Raw genomic sequence first — 16178 nt, 5'->3', positions numbered from 1 at the left:
GGGATTTTTTTTTCTTCTGAAAATCCACTTGATAAAATATGTATTTGTATTTATTCTAACATTTAAATGTAAGAAATTTATTTCTCCAGTATATCTCCTCTTTTGTGTGTGGTACAAATGATTATTTGTTTTGATAGGGTGAAAACGTTCTAAGTTATAGTATTGACAAAGGTAAAAATCATTAAATTATTCATGTTGTTGCAAATTGTTGCTGATCAAACTATCAACTACTTATAAGAAAACAAAACTAGTTTATAGCAGCACGAGAACTTTATCCCAAGGAAAAACAGTGCAAGAGAAACTTGGATCACTATGTTTAAGACATATGTCATTATTTATGTGTTTGAATTATGGAAACAATCACTCTCTTTTACAAGTATGATCATGTATTTATATCGCTACAATCACAATAGTCAAGATAATCTTTAATTAAAATATGGTCATCAATTTATATCCTTGCAATCATGATACCGAATATACAACTTATAAGAAATAAGGAAGAAAAAAAAAAAGAAGGCAAACTTGAAAGTTAGGATCAATGAATTGCCTTTTATGTATTTTATAATATATTAATATTATAAATATATTAATAAATTTTATTATATATATATATATATATTTATTTAATGTATCTTACCATCCATGTATGTGTTCGTAGCGGATCAAATTGATTAATGGATTCAGTTTCAAAATCATAATTTAGATCGAGTAAATAAAAAATATATGGACAAATACATGTGCTAGACAAGAGAAAGGAGTAAGAGAGTTTGACTTTATCGTATGCACTACATCCATATGACAGGGTTAGATCGCACAAACCTCCATCCTACGGTCTAGTACTATAACAAACTCTTTGTGTATACAAATCTCGTTAGGGCTACAGCTTCGCTTCACACACTCTCTCTCTCTCTCTCTCTCTCTGTTTGGCTGCCACTATTTTCTCTTTGGATTTTTAAGAGCTCCTTAGGCTTCCATCAGGATGATAAACCCTTGACTATATACTTATTTCACTTATGTTGGTCATATAATTAATATGATTAATTGCGATTGAACGACTTGATGATATTTTTTTGGAATTAGAACACCTGTTTGATTTTGTTTCCTTGTATATGCATCCGAATAGTTCCTTAGCTTTTATGTCTGTGTTGATTCCCGTTCCTTGGTGCTTGTGCAAGAAAAGGTGCTTCTGAACATCCATTTGCTGAATCCGCTGGACGAGAGGAGGCACAAAGCACCAGCGTGAAGCTCCGTGGTTGTGCAACTATTGTTCAACTATTGTTCTTTCGATGGTGTTTCATGCATTTTGCTCATAGGATGTGAAGCTCCGTGGTTGCTTCAGCATGTAAGTCTTTTCATCTCATGGTTTTAATCTATCTATTCAAGGCTGATTATGAGACTTCATCTATCATCTAACACGAGTTAAGCATTGTCGTCTACACGAATACTAAAGTCGTAGTTGATAAGTAGATGAGATTTTTCTAACTGTTTGAGGAAATCTCTCTATTCTGTTGAGGAAAATCCTCTGTCCACAGTAACACGCTGCCTCAAGCGGAGTCATTGAAGAAGCACAAGACACGGATTCAGAGCCAGTGCTAACGAGCACCGTCTTAGCTCTGCTCATCCACTCCTTCTCTTCCTTCATCGTCGGTCTTGCTTTTCTTCGCCGGCCTTGCTCCCTCTCCTATTTGCTACTTAGAGCAGACACTCTCCGTCGCCGTCACGCAAGGAGGAAAACATTCTCTCACTGCCTCCTCAATAGTGGTGAATGGCGAACAGCGGTGTCTTCCTCACTTCCCGACCAGCAGCAATCGGGAAGCGAGGAAGACACCGACTACAACATATCAAGGTTATCATTGATGACTTGGCCTTGATAGGTTATTCCCTATGTGACGAAGAGGTTATCATTCATACCCTCAATGGTCTCGACACCGACTACAAGGAATTGGCTGCTGCAATTCGGGCACGCGACTCGCCAGTCTCTTTTGAAGATCTCTATGATAAGCTGACTGACTACGAGATGTACTTGAAACGTGCGGACAAACTGCCTGGATCAACTGTCACAGCTCAAGTCAGTCACAAGTCTAAACGGAAGAGCACTCGGTACTTGCTGAACATCACCGAAGGTTTGGCTAATGCGCCTCTTGATTCTGTGAGTTCCATGCAACACCCCTCATATCCTCCTAGTCATCACTTCTCGCAAAATGGCAACTCCAGCCATCATCCGTCTTGGCGTCCTGCCCTACCGAGCCATCAAAGACGGGTCGTTTGCCAATTGTGTGACAAAGTCGGCCGCTCCGCTAAAGTTTGCCGGTCTTGTCCCCACCTCTCTGCTCCGTCACACTGGCCTCAGGCAAATCTCCTAACTTCTCCGACACCTAGCCAGTCCAACTAGATTGTCGGCTCTAGTGCCTCTCATCACATCACCGTTGATTTTCAGAATTTGTCTCTTCATAATCCCTATGGCAGCAATGAAGATATCATCATCGGTGATGGTAAAGGACTTCCTATAACTCATACTAGTTCCACATCGCTTAATTCTGACTCTAATACATTTACCCTCGATGATGTTTTATGCGCCCCTCATATTAAACGCAACCTAATTTCTGTTTCTCAATTTTGCAAACATAACAATACTTCCATTGAATTATTTCCTGATTCATTTCTTGTTAAGGACTTGAGCACGGGGGCATCATTGGTTCAAGGCCCGAATAAAGACAACATTTACGAATGGTCGTCAACCTCTCAATAACCCAGCCCACTGTTCATTCTTCTGTTGCGGCTCCAGTTGATGTGTGGCATCGTCGGTTTGGTCATCCCTCATCCTTTATTCAGCATAAGTTATTATCTCGTCACTCTCTTCATCTTTTTAAGTCCACTAATTCTATGATGCATTGTGATGCTTGTCTTAGTAATAAGAGTCATCGGCAGCCTTTTGGCTCATCTTCCATTTCCTCTTTTAAACCTTTTGAAATTATATATACTGATGTTTGGGGTCCTGCTCCAATCTTATCTTTTTATAAGTTCCGATTTTATGTTATTTTTATAGATCACTTCTCTAAGTACACATGGATATATCCTCTTTCCCATAAATATGACGTTTCTCGCATTTTTTCCACTTTCCAGAAGTTGGTCAAAAACTATTTTCAGGCTACCATTAAAATAGTCTACTCTGATGGTGGCAATGAATATCAAGCCTTGGCATCCCATCTCTCAGCTTGTGGCATTCAACACCTCAAGTCTCCCCCACATACTCCTCAACTAGTTGGTTCTGCCGAATGCAAACATCAGCATATAGTAGAAACTGGACTCACACTTCTACATCAGGCTTCCATGCCTTCAACTTTTTGGACAGCAGCCTTTCAAACTGCTGTCTACCTAATTAATCGAATGCTTACACCAGTTCTACAATACCAATCCCCCTTTGACACATTATTTCACAAACCTTCTAACCTTCGTAAACTCCGAGTGTTCGGTTGTTTATGTTATCCTTGGTTACGTCCCTATGCCTCTCATAAGTTAACATCCCGCTCTACTCCTTGCGTCTTTATTGGTTACTCACTTGAACATAATGCTTTCCACTGCTATAATCTTCACACTCACAAAATCTTCATATCACGTCACGTTGTCTTTGTTGAGTCTAACTTTCCTTTCCAAACCCTTTCATATCCTGCCATACGGACCACTTCCCTATCTTACTAGAGTATACCTTTGGACCAATCAGACAAGCCTCCCATAACTTCGTCTACTTCCTCCCCTCCTGATCCGCACTATATCACTCCAGTTCAACACTTGCCCGTTTCCTCTATTCCTACTCCACTCCACTCTTCCCCAATTGATGGGGCAATATGTTCCGAAACACAACCATCCTCTTTACCTCCTTCTTGCCCAAGTGCCCCTAACGTGTCTCCACTTGACCTGGCTTGTGCCACAGATCCTCACCCAACATCACCTCCCAATCCTGTCGTCTCCAATCATCCTATGACCACTCGCTCTAAGCATGGTATTTTTAAACCTCGTCAGGTACTTAACCTACAAGCTATCATGAATTCCTCATCCCCCAACGTTGAACCCACCACCTTCACTCAAGCCTAAAAATCTCCGCATTGGCGTACTACCATGAGTGAGGAATATAATGCCCTCCTCCATAATTCAACGTGAGATCTCATTCATTTCCATCCTTTACAAAACATCATCGGGTGTAAGTAGGTCTTTAGAATTAAGCGGAACCCAGATGGCTCTATTGCCCGATATAAGGCATGCCTGGTCGCCAAAGGGTTTCATCAACGACCTGGAGTTGATTTCACTGAAACGTTTAGTCCTGTTGTTAAACCCACTACAATTCGGCTTATCTTGAGTCTAGCTACCACTAAAGGCTAGCAATTACAACAATTGGATGTTAATAATGCCTTTCTACAGGGATCTCTATCCGAAGATGTTTTTATGCAACAACCCCCCGGTTTTACTCATCCTCAGTATCCACAACATGTTTGCAAACTTCGGAAAGCCATTTATGGACTTCGTTAGGCTCCGAGAGCTTGGTACACTGAACTTAGCTCATTTTTGACTTCTATCGGCTTTCTTAACTCCAAATCTAACACTTCGTTGTTTCCGCGACATCATCATGGAAACACAATGTATATTCTGGTATATGTGGATGATATTATTGTCACAGGCAACAATCCCATCAGCATCCAAGCATTCATCAAACAGTTGGCAGCTCGATTCTCGCTAAAGGATCTCGGACCCTTGAGCTACTTTCTGGGCGTCGAAGCTACCTATATGTGCGCTAATCCGGTCTTCCACTCCCGTATGAAACATATTGCTATCAACTTCCATTTTGTACGCGATCAAGTTGTCCGTCGTCAACTTCGTGTTTCTCATGTTCATACGGCTATTCAATTGGCCGACTCATTTACGAAGCCTCTAGCTCGTAAACTTTTTGCATTACATCAGTCCAAGATTGACCTCCTTGATCGGAGCACCATCTTGCGAGGGCATGATAAGTAGATGAGATTTTCCTAACTGTTTGAGAAAATCTCTCTACTCTGTTGAGGGAAATCCTCTAATCTGTTGAGGAAAATTCTCCTTTCTAACCTGTATAAAAGGAAGGAAGATATGTTAATAACAATCAACTTCTTCTACAACTTGTTTATCTATTTATTTTCTAATAGTAGTGACCTATAGCGGGTTTCACACGAGTCTTGAAGCTATAATTAATTATCGAGTGGGTTTCACACAACTCTCAAAGATGTAATAGCGTGGTGGTTTTGCATGAATCTTAAAGATATAATGTGACCTTGTGATCTTTCTTAAAAAAGAACCATGATGACACCAAGCACAAATTATTTCGTCTTCTCCCTGCTCTTTTCTCTCTTAGTCTTCATCTTCATCTTCGTCTTCCCTTGCCGGTGTCTGCAAGCCTCCTCCGACCGGGTGTTGCCTCCTCCAAATCTCTATGCGACAGCGATGGCAGGCATGTGATTTTGCATGCCCCACTTGGTGAAGTCGCCTTCTCTGCTCTGGGATGCCCCACCTTCCAATGTTGCGCAGCCTTCTCGCCGCCATCGAAGGTGTCAAAGGCCGCCTATCTATGCCTTTTGACTAGTTGAAAAGCGTTCTTGGGGGACGCCCATCGATTCTTCACACTTCGAACACGCTAGTTTCTAGTTGATTCGTTCATTGCTGGGTCTCGATTCTTAGGTGCTAATTTCTTGGATGCATGTTAGTCTAGATTATGATTCTTTGTATGCGGTGCATGGTCTTGGTTTTTTGGTCATGCGCTAATCATAGATCCTACATTCTCAATTCATCTCGCGTCAATGCTGATCATGTCTTCTGTTAAAGTTTTTTTTGTCTTCTATTCAAGTTCTTTCTTACGCATCAGAAATTTCAAAATGAGTAGCATTTTTTTTTTTGCCCAATCATTAATTAGGACCATAATAACATAACTCATATATCATTACGTCTCTCCCTTCTTGGGTGGCATCATTTGTCAACGAACTCTTCTATTACTATTATCATCGAAGATTTCTCATATTGAAGTTTAAAGAATTGTTGCACTATTATTTGGGTACCAAGTTTATTTTTTAATGTTGGACATACTTATATTGATGTTAGTTGAACTCTATCTGTGTATTAAATTGCACACTTTGTTTTGGGTTCGATGTTTCTTTGTCTATGCCGTAGAGTTTTTTTTTATTTTTTTATGTGAAGGCTTGGCACGAGTTTTTTATTTTATTTTTACTACTCTGTTAGTTAGCTTCCTTTTCTTCCTTTTTTTTTTTTCTTTCTTCTTTTTTCCTCCTCTATTCCTTCGTTGTTGTTTTCTCTTCTTCCTTTTTTTTTTCTTTCTATATAAAACATCAATATATACCAATATACCGTGTGTTGATACGTCGATAGATTGGACACCAATCTGATTCGATCATCAAAATGGATCCGATACCTAAAACGGTAATCCTTGACATGAAAAAAATAGCAAATCAAGCCTTGTTAAATCATAAGATTTGATAAAAGCAAAGTTATTCAGGTTAGTGCAAATTGATCAATTCAAGCACTGAGAAAAGAGTCACAAAGATGTAATAGCTAGCTAGGAGATCCTTTCAGAATCAATCCATTTACTGTCAGCTCAAAGGCAAAGAATAACAATGTAGAAAATATGGAATATTAAATTGTGACAAGAAAAGATCGACAATAGAATGGCTGTCAAAGATAAGATACAGTGAGTATTTATCAGAAACTGAGTTTAATAAGCTAGGATAGACAAAAAGGAACGAGTAGTTGATACACCTGCAAAAACCTCAGAATATTACCTAGATCCAATCCAAATAGTAAGGCTCTCGTGACATTGCAACAAAAGGGCAGGCGCATGGTTGATACACCCATCAAATATCCCTTCTCACGTGTACCTAAGAAAATGATAGGGATCTGTACGTGTCAATAAAAAATAAGTCGATGTAGCTGCCCAACAAATAACAGTTCCGAGTTTGTTGAGTTTTACGACTAGCCACCGACCAAAAGACCTAATGAAGTACCTCATTTTGGAAGTGCGTAATTGCAAATCGGGACTTATTATGGAGGCGGTAGGAGTTTAACATACAGCTGGAAAGGATAGGATACAGTGTAGGGATTGATTAGCTCTAGCAGAAAATTTTGTTTTTCTGTTGTAACTTCATTCTAAGCCTCCGGCACACATATTTAATCTGCAAAGATCACACATATTTCTAGCAGAATAAATTTGCCCTTTTTCGTTTACTTTACTTTACTTCCAACGACTCATCTATCCCATGCTTAATTCTGCTGCTGACATGACAGTTCCATCTGTTTTTTTTTTTTTTGTGCCAAAATATAATGAATCAATTATTCAAATATTTGCTCTCGAGTTTAACTTCCAGATACAATAGACGTTTAGATAATTTTTGCTAAAAAATTAATAACAATGGAAGATTAATGTGTTGATAAGAACAGTATTGTAAATACAAATGCAACAAAAGTCAGAGAAAATCAAGTATTCGGTTTGCAAAGACACACGTTTGCCCATCTACATGGAACATTGCTGCAAGCTGAAAATATAATTGATAATATCATTAAAATTGGTTCGATATCAGTTTAAAGTTGATCTGTAAAATCTTCTTTGTACTATATACCCAAAAGACTCAAATGGGAACTGCCATTGAAGACTGTCAATAGTAGAAAGCAACCTAAAGACATAACAAATTGTTCTTTAGATGAGGGTTAACGCCTTCAATCATTCATGATAGACAACTAATAAATATTACCTAAATAACATCCTTGAAAAACTATTTAATAGTAAAGCATCATGATCTAATTCGTATGTAAGACACTTCCGATGGAAAAAGACCAAAGACAACAATATCAGCTAGAGACAAAAAAGCTGTGTGCACATTTGATGAATTTATATGTTACAATGTAGGATTAGCTAATCCCAATATTAGCTTCCAATAGAATTATTGAATATGTAAACATATTGTCATTTTCTTTGATATTTCAGCATTGAACACCCACAGTAACAAAAGCTAGTGTTAAAATTCATGTTCTAAACATTTATATTACACCGTATGTTTATTGGACGATGTCAATAGATTTTGGTTCAGTGCTAGTTGCACTTGATGGGTATACATACTATAAAGAAAATTACCTTGTGACCTCCAAAGGGCTTGACTAGTACATCAGGTGATTCCTACAACCATTAGGAACCAAGATCATTACTTAAAATATTGTTTGAACCAATACATACCTACACAATATTTACCTCTCCATCTAAGTAACAATGATGAAGCATATAGTTTTTACTGCCGTGGATAAATCATTTTTTTCAATAACATCGGGTGGTATTGGCTGATAACAATCTGATAGATTATCAAAATTGGTATGAGAACACAATCTAAATCCATGAAGAAGACCACTCGATCATTGGAGAAAAAAAGTATAAGATATGAGCAGTGACTCCTGGCAAAATGAATGAAACTAACACACAGGATCTTCTAACCTATAATTGTCTTATTGTCTCTAAGCTTCAAATATGAATGCATACATAACATCTTGTCAAAGTGGTTCACACAGAATTGATTCCAAAACTTTGAGTCAAGGTAAAAGCTTCAAATAAACCTGTCAAGAGGGAGAAACAGGGGTTTAAAAATCGCTAGCCAATGTACAGGACTGCACTAATCTGATGCTTGATTAACAGAATTGATGCAATTTCCATTCAGAATATGATGTAATTGATATGAAATATACAGACATGGAAGCATGTGCATATTTCAAACTTCTGATAGTAAATATCGTCCACGAGAACAACAGAATAAGGAAACTAAAACTGTTTCTGATTACTAACAGCAGTGGAAGAAGCATACACCATTTTTTAGACTAATCAATGCCAATATGTATGGACAAAAGCTGACGACTTAGTGGGGCTTAGCAATGTCTTTGCTGAGTTGCAGAAGGAGAACCATCAATTTGTCTACATCCAAACATCCAAGCCCATCATCCAACGGGAGTTTCCCATGCAAAACTCTTCAGTTATATTGTCTAGGTGTTGCTGACAGAAAACTCTAGAGTTATCCTAGAAGCTTACTACTCAAAGCATCCTTGTGTTACAATATGAGCTGCACTCATTTTCGGACTTAGATTATGTTATAAAAAACTTAGAGCTAACAATAAATTTTCCTTTTATTTAACTATAACTTAAAGAAGCAATTAAACCCTTTAAAGTTCAAAAGTAGAGCAACCTTTTGGTCAGGTATATCAAGCAATTTTACTATAAGCATAGAGTTGAAAAGATTATCAATGCATGAACCATAGGTCACAAGACCCCAGACCTTTACACATATATAATGTAGATATTTTCACACCTGCAATGGAATTCCTTAACACAAGCATAAAATTGGTCATAAATTTCTAGGACATTGGAATTAAACAAATGAAAATATAGTTTTTTCCATAACCAAGGAACTCTTTGTGAAAGGAATAATAAAACCTAATTAATCATCAACACTGGACCAACATAAGTAAAAGGTTATTGATCATAAATGAGTTCATTTGCAGACAAACTACCAATAGCCATCCTAGGAAGAAAAGGTGATACAAGAACTAGTAGAATAAAGAACCATATAAAATTTATATTATAACATAAAGCATGTTTATGTCATCATCTACCAATTCAAAATTATTGTGAGGTCTACTGCATTTGCATCTTTCTCATACCAACTTCTAAGTGTGTTCAAATTGATAATAACAGATGAATGCTCCACCAAGGTCATTTGGCCTCCAATTATTAGCAATTTTAATGTTACTTACTGGAAGATTTAAGAAAGTTCATAAACTGAATTTTAGTGGGAATTATCTAAAATTGTTTGAAGAATTAATAGATCAAAATAAAACAAAATTGAGATGAAAAGAACAATTGATGGCCTTTTGGTGTTTTAGTACACTTTCTCTAAGGTGATAACTGCCCCCACTCAGCATTACAAGTTTTTGAGATGGAAAGAACAAGATTGATGGGCTTATGGTGAATTAGTACACTTTCTTTAAGGTGTAACTGCCACCAGTCAGTATTACAAGTTTTTGATATAGAACTCTTTGGTGCCATCCGCAAGTCATCGATTGAATACTTGAATCATTGTTCCCCAAGCATGTATTGTTCATCAAAAAGTCGTATTAACATTTTCTTTACCAAAGAACTCCTTAATCCATTGACAGGTTGCTAAGCCTAAAAAGATTCACGAACACTAACAATTCCCCCAAAAGCATCCAAGATAAACCCCACCAGAAAGAAATCAGAGAAGAATGATCCACAAGATCCTTCAAGAATCGTTTGTGTAGCATCTTACTCCTAGTTTCATTCATACCCTACATGCATGACTAAAGTAGGATATCATATTTTCAAATTTCATTATTGATCGATAAAAGTGCAACGGAAGGCATGCAATTTTAAAATTAAAACATACTAATTTACTAATCAAAATCATAAGGCTTTTGCTGTACATAATATTTTTGACACATGTACATGATTATAACATCGAACCAAAGAAAAACATAAATATAACATATTTAAAATTTATACACAAAATTCCCACAGGTCATCGTTTAGATCTACGCTAGCATGGGCTTGCACGTGTTTACTTTCCTGCCCAATCACTTGGGTTGGAAACTAGTATTCTTATATGCAAATTAGAGTCTACAGTAAGTAATTACTCAGTAAGTATAAGTCTTTAAAGCTTTATTCAGGTGAACATGCATCATGTTATGTATACAATATTTCAAAATCATTAGTATAAGATATTTAACGGTAAACCCCTCATCGTATGACTTATTTAGCAAGCATAACCCTATAACATAGCATATGCAAAATAAAAAATTAAAATTCTATATAAAAATAATTCGAAATGCTTATATGCACATGTAGTAAGCATGGTGAACTCACAGAGTTCTACACCTCATATTATAACATATACGTGCACTTTCACATCGTATGTCATCATAATATATACGTGCGCTCCCACACTCTATGTCATAATATATACATGCACTCTCACACTATACGTCATAATACATACGTGCACTCCCACAGTGCATGTCATAATATATACATGCACTTCCACACCACACGCCATAATATATACATACACTCCCACAATGCACGTCATAATACATATGTGCACTCCCACACGACACTTCATAGAATATACGTGCATTGCACGTCGTAACATACTCATGCACTCCCATATCACACGTTATAGAAAACAAGTACATGCCCACACCGCATGTTATCATATATGCATACATACAAGATATTTTTATCGTAATTTATATATTTTTATGCTTACAAAATATATACATTCACATCTAGCTCATGACTAGCTCATGACGATTATATCAGTGGAAACATACTTTCGAAAATATCTTATGCATACGATAATTTATATGACTACTATTTTGCAATGAATTAAACTTATACATTAAACTAAAAAATGAACATACCAATGAAAGACCATGTTCGTTAATAATCGAGGATGCTAGGGAGCGATACTCCTATCAAATTGAGAGCATAGAGTCACGAAATGCCTTAATTAAGAACCTTACATCTTGAATTGTTGATTTATAATAATTTATTACAATAATTTATAGAAAAAGTTTGATAAAATCCCTCATAAAATAAACTATACTAAACCTAAAAATTTATCTAAATTCAACCATCAAATTTTCCAACAATTCACTCTATAATTAAATGAACTAGCTAGTATCAATCAAATCATCACATAATTCTATGAAGAAATTTTATTTCACTATTATAGTTGACCAAATGATCTTGAATTATCATGAAATTTTATAAAAAGCTAGGAGATATATAAAACTAAATACACACCAAATTTCAACTTAAAACGAAATCACTTAGAGGCTAAACTACATTCCTAATTCAATTAGTAACACCTATTCTATTTGTTGAAACTGGGTTGGGATTATTTGAACCTCATATCTTGGTATACAGTAGTGGTATTCATTCAATTCCAAATTTCACAGAACCCGACAGGAATCTTTTAAAACATATCAAAAGGTCAGAGCCTAATCATATTCCTAAGAGGTCTAATTCAACTCAAATAGAACCCCTTCTCAGAAAATAGGGGATTCTAAGTATCTCAGATTGGAACAATCATAACTCGATGCATTAGTCTTAGATTAAGGTCATGCTAGACCATAAGAGAATCATCCAAAACATACCCAAAAATTAAAGATACATTCAAAGTCTAGGTTACTCAAAAGCAGTTGAAAAGATCAGTTTATAATCTGTAAAACTGAAACCCTAGATATAGCAAGGGAAGAATTAGATTTCTCTTACCTCAATCTTCCATAGAGCTAGGGTTTCCTAGCTTCCATGAGAAAAACTAAAAGAATGGTTGAAGAATGAGAGAAATGATAGTGGGTTATCCGGTTGGTAAAGAGGATGAGGCTAAAATAAGGTAGAGGTGCTTAAGAGGTTGCCTTGAAGTCTAGGATTCAATCCCATTAGATCTCATTTCAAGTTTTTCTTTTCTTTTCTTGTTTTACTAAAATAATTTAATGTTGCAACAACTTTCATTAAGGTTAATTTGGTTTGACAAAGATAACATTTTTGGTTCAAACTCATCCTTCAATCTCACTTATGTATCTCAACATTTAGTATAATACTTCTCTTTGATTTGCATCTTCATTTAATTTTTCATTACTCCATCCATACCAAAGTAGCTTACGATCCTCCACAAACTTAATGTATAAAACTTGAACTTCCTTACGTTAATCATAGTCAAACTCATTCAAGCATTGAGATTCACGTAAGGCCTATGACACTTGATGAGATCCTATATCAGGGACAATTATCAAGTAACTTTATGATCTATTACATGCAATGGAATACTCTTGTTTTATGGCATGATCCGGATGAATATGGTGAGTTGGCGGGGGAATACGATACACATTCCTTGCCAAAAATTGATGCTCGATGCAATAGTGTGCAATCCAAGTGGATTTGCCATTATGGTATCCCATGTACTTTAAGCAAATGATATAACACTATATTCAAAAGATTTGAGCATTCTCACTTGTTCAAAATACATGTTTAGAAGAAAACAAAAGTTCATTATGTTAATGAAAGGCAATTCATCTCAAAGACTCAAACATACTTGATTGATAAATCAATCAAACCATGTAGTAGTTTAGTATTTTTACTTCTAAAAATCATTATTTCAACCAAACCATCAAGTAGTTCAAAGTTTTAGTTCAAGAATTCAATTTTTGATACCCTCGGTAAATGGTATATGAGCTAGAATGAAATATAGACATTAAATAAACATTCCTAAAGGTACTTTGGATGTCCAATTCCCAAAAAAGGCTAAGAAGATTTTGAGTCTAGATCATGATAAATATGGTACAAAGTAGAGCAAAGTAGAGCTAGGACCATAGATATATAGATTGTCAACCCAAATAGGACAATGAAAGAGAACATCGCAAAGTAGATTCGACAATATAGAACTATGTGTCCAAAATAATGCAAATTAGGTGGTGATTCTATGATATATATATCATAGAATCACTACCTAATTTGCATTCTTAGGGACACCTGGTTCTACATTATATATATATATATATATATATATATATATATATATACATATATACACACACACACACACACACACACACACACATAGAATCGCCACATAATTTGCATTATTTGGGACACCACCTAGTTCTACATACATACATACATATATGTACATGTACATATATGTGTGTGTATGTGATTGTGTGGATCTTACAAAATTGATAAAAGATTGAGTGTGAATGTAGTATTCTCAATTAGTTCACATAAGATCTTAGTTTGTAAATATTATAACCATAGTGCACTATCCAAGTGCTCTTTTTCCAAGTACAAGTTGACATGGTTTCAAAACACTGACATTTTAGACATATTACAATGAGCTTTACTATTCAGTTCGACAATAATTGATAAATCATAAAAATCTAAATTAAAATAAATTTTGAAATCAATTAAAGAATAATAAATTTTGATTGGGATAATAAAGATCTAAGTAACAATAATATTCGATAATGTTTTATCATAAACATCATCACTGTATAGTTTTGCTGTTCGCCTTAGTGTATTGTTACAAATCATGGGACACTAAATTCAACATGCAAAAAAGATATATGATGGAAAAGTAAATTATGTAAAAGTTTACATATGCCAAATCCTTTATCATTGAATAATTGCACATCATCTGACTTATTTGTAACTATTATTCAAATGATAAAATATTAGGAATAAAGCACAAAATAAGAAAAATCCAAAGACTGACTTTTGCAGGAGGGTTAAGCATATCAGAGAGATTTGTGAGATTATTAAACTCAAAATCCCTGGAAAATTAAACCAGGAAGCTTCAGCTAAAATAAGAAATTATCAACATAGAACAGTCATTTACCTTCAATAAGGTCTAACAAGATCAGACTTTTATTGCCATAAAATTCATGATTTGCCAAATGATGTATGGAACAGAACCACTCAGACTATTATTCTCAAGCAACCTGCAAAATACAATAAAATCCTAATATAGTGTTTGTTACAGCACAGCAAGTCTCCAAGTTGCAACACTGACTCTGCAGGATTTTAAAGTGGAGAATTAGGAACATAGCAGAAAAAAAAAACTCTTGAGATCAATAAATAAGGAACATACCATAACGTGGTTCTATATTAATTGCCTATGTCGACGGAAGAAACTAATTTTTTTGTTATATGAGAAAAACCAATACAATAAGTATCTGTCCCGAATTAACCCAAACCCCAGTCTTAAATTTCTTATATACTCAAATAAAATTCTTCTTTAAAGCCTCTCTAGATCAACTAAGAATACACAAGAGTACTGAAGTATCTTCAAAATATCTTCTTCTATACCTCTCGGACTCCTCCAACTAGTTTGAATCTAAGTACTATTACTAAACTTTGGAAGACTAACAGGAATCATATTAATCAACAAAGCAACCATTCAAAAAAAGGGGAAAAGGGATGATTTCTGGAAAAATAAGCTCAAGTGACACTTATATAAATGTTGACTATCTCACCGCATTCTCATACAAGGTGCTAAAAGAAATTAAATCAATGGTACGATTTTTACAGTATCAGTAACAACTTATTGGGACTGCACTAATACTGAACGAACCTGAAGATGATGCATAAAAAAATTAATGACATATTTAGCATACAAGATTCTTTTGCTTTATGAACTTTTTTTGATGGATAAAAATGTAAAAATATTAGAATAATTAGGATAAAAATAATTCCCAGTTCACGGACACAAAATCTTAACACATCAAACTGAAAACAATATAATGAACAAATAGACCCATTGAGGCTACTACCTTACAATGAAGGCGGCCAAAATGGATCACATGCATACTAATGCATCATATAAGATGCCGAAAGAACTGAAAAATTGTGCCTGATAAAACATAGAAGCTCAATGCATTTTATTTAACCAAAAACAAAATACCGAAGGGAAGCGGTGTAACTAGGGTTGCGAATCTCCACTCACAGGGAGGTCGAGATAGGTAAATAGAAGGTTGAATCTATAGGAACGAAACTGTCTGAAGATTCCGAAGCAAGAAGCGGAGAAATGCGAACGATTAGGGTTTACGACAGGAAACACTCATCGGAATAAAAAACAAGATAACAAATCGATTCTCTAACAGCCTCCAAATAAAAATCCATCGAGATTGTACCTTTACAAGCCGACTCGGACACTTGAACACGGCGATCAAGCAGGAATGGCCGTATGTTCCGTAAGACGAGAGCCCGCTTGTAGGCGAGCACGGAACAACGGCGCTCCAACAATGCCTATCTGAGATCGTCTACTTTGTGAAACTATCCCGGTAATTAGACCATGACGCCATAAGTGAGCCGGCCCAACTCCTTGATGGTATCGAGGACGCGCATGTTTGCCTCGGGGGAGGAGGCCTAATTGCGCGTAAGAAATATTAAAAATATATCACGTGGACGGGTGCGACGGGTCACACGTGGATTACCGATCACACTTAAAATATTTAATCTTAATTCTTCATTAAAAATTTATATAAATCGAAAAAATTATATAAAAATAATAATTTAAAATATAATAAAATTATATTTTTAT

At 35.7% G+C, this 16178-nt stretch overlaps 1 long non-coding RNA gene across 4 annotated transcripts; it reads right to left on the bottom strand.

The window, feature by feature from the left end:
- Positions 1 to 6053: 6053 nt before the first annotated feature.
- On the bottom strand, positions 6054 to 15982 carry LOC108951936 (uncharacterized). Of its 4 annotated transcripts, XR_010475943.1 has the most exons (5): positions 15769 to 15982; positions 14475 to 14649; positions 8510 to 8628; positions 8273 to 8369; positions 6054 to 8200 (listed from the first exon to the last, which is right to left on the bottom strand). It is a non-coding gene; the product is annotated as an uncharacterized LOC108951936 (long non-coding RNA). The 4 variants fall into 4 exon arrangements; XR_001976496.2 differs by having other exon boundaries at positions 8273 to 8628; XR_010475942.1 differs by having other exon boundaries at positions 8178 to 8369.
- Positions 15983 to 16178: the final 196 nt, after the last annotated feature.

Source organism: Musa acuminata, chromosome BXJ1-8 (genome assembly GCF_036884655.1).
Source record: "Musa acuminata AAA Group cultivar baxijiao chromosome BXJ1-8, Cavendish_Baxijiao_AAA, whole genome shotgun sequence".
In the NCBI taxonomy this organism is placed as follows: Eukaryota; Viridiplantae; Streptophyta; class Magnoliopsida; order Zingiberales; family Musaceae; genus Musa; species Musa acuminata.
The sequence above is the reverse complement of the archived record's forward strand: the minus strand, read 5'-3'. Positions and strand labels throughout refer to the sequence as shown.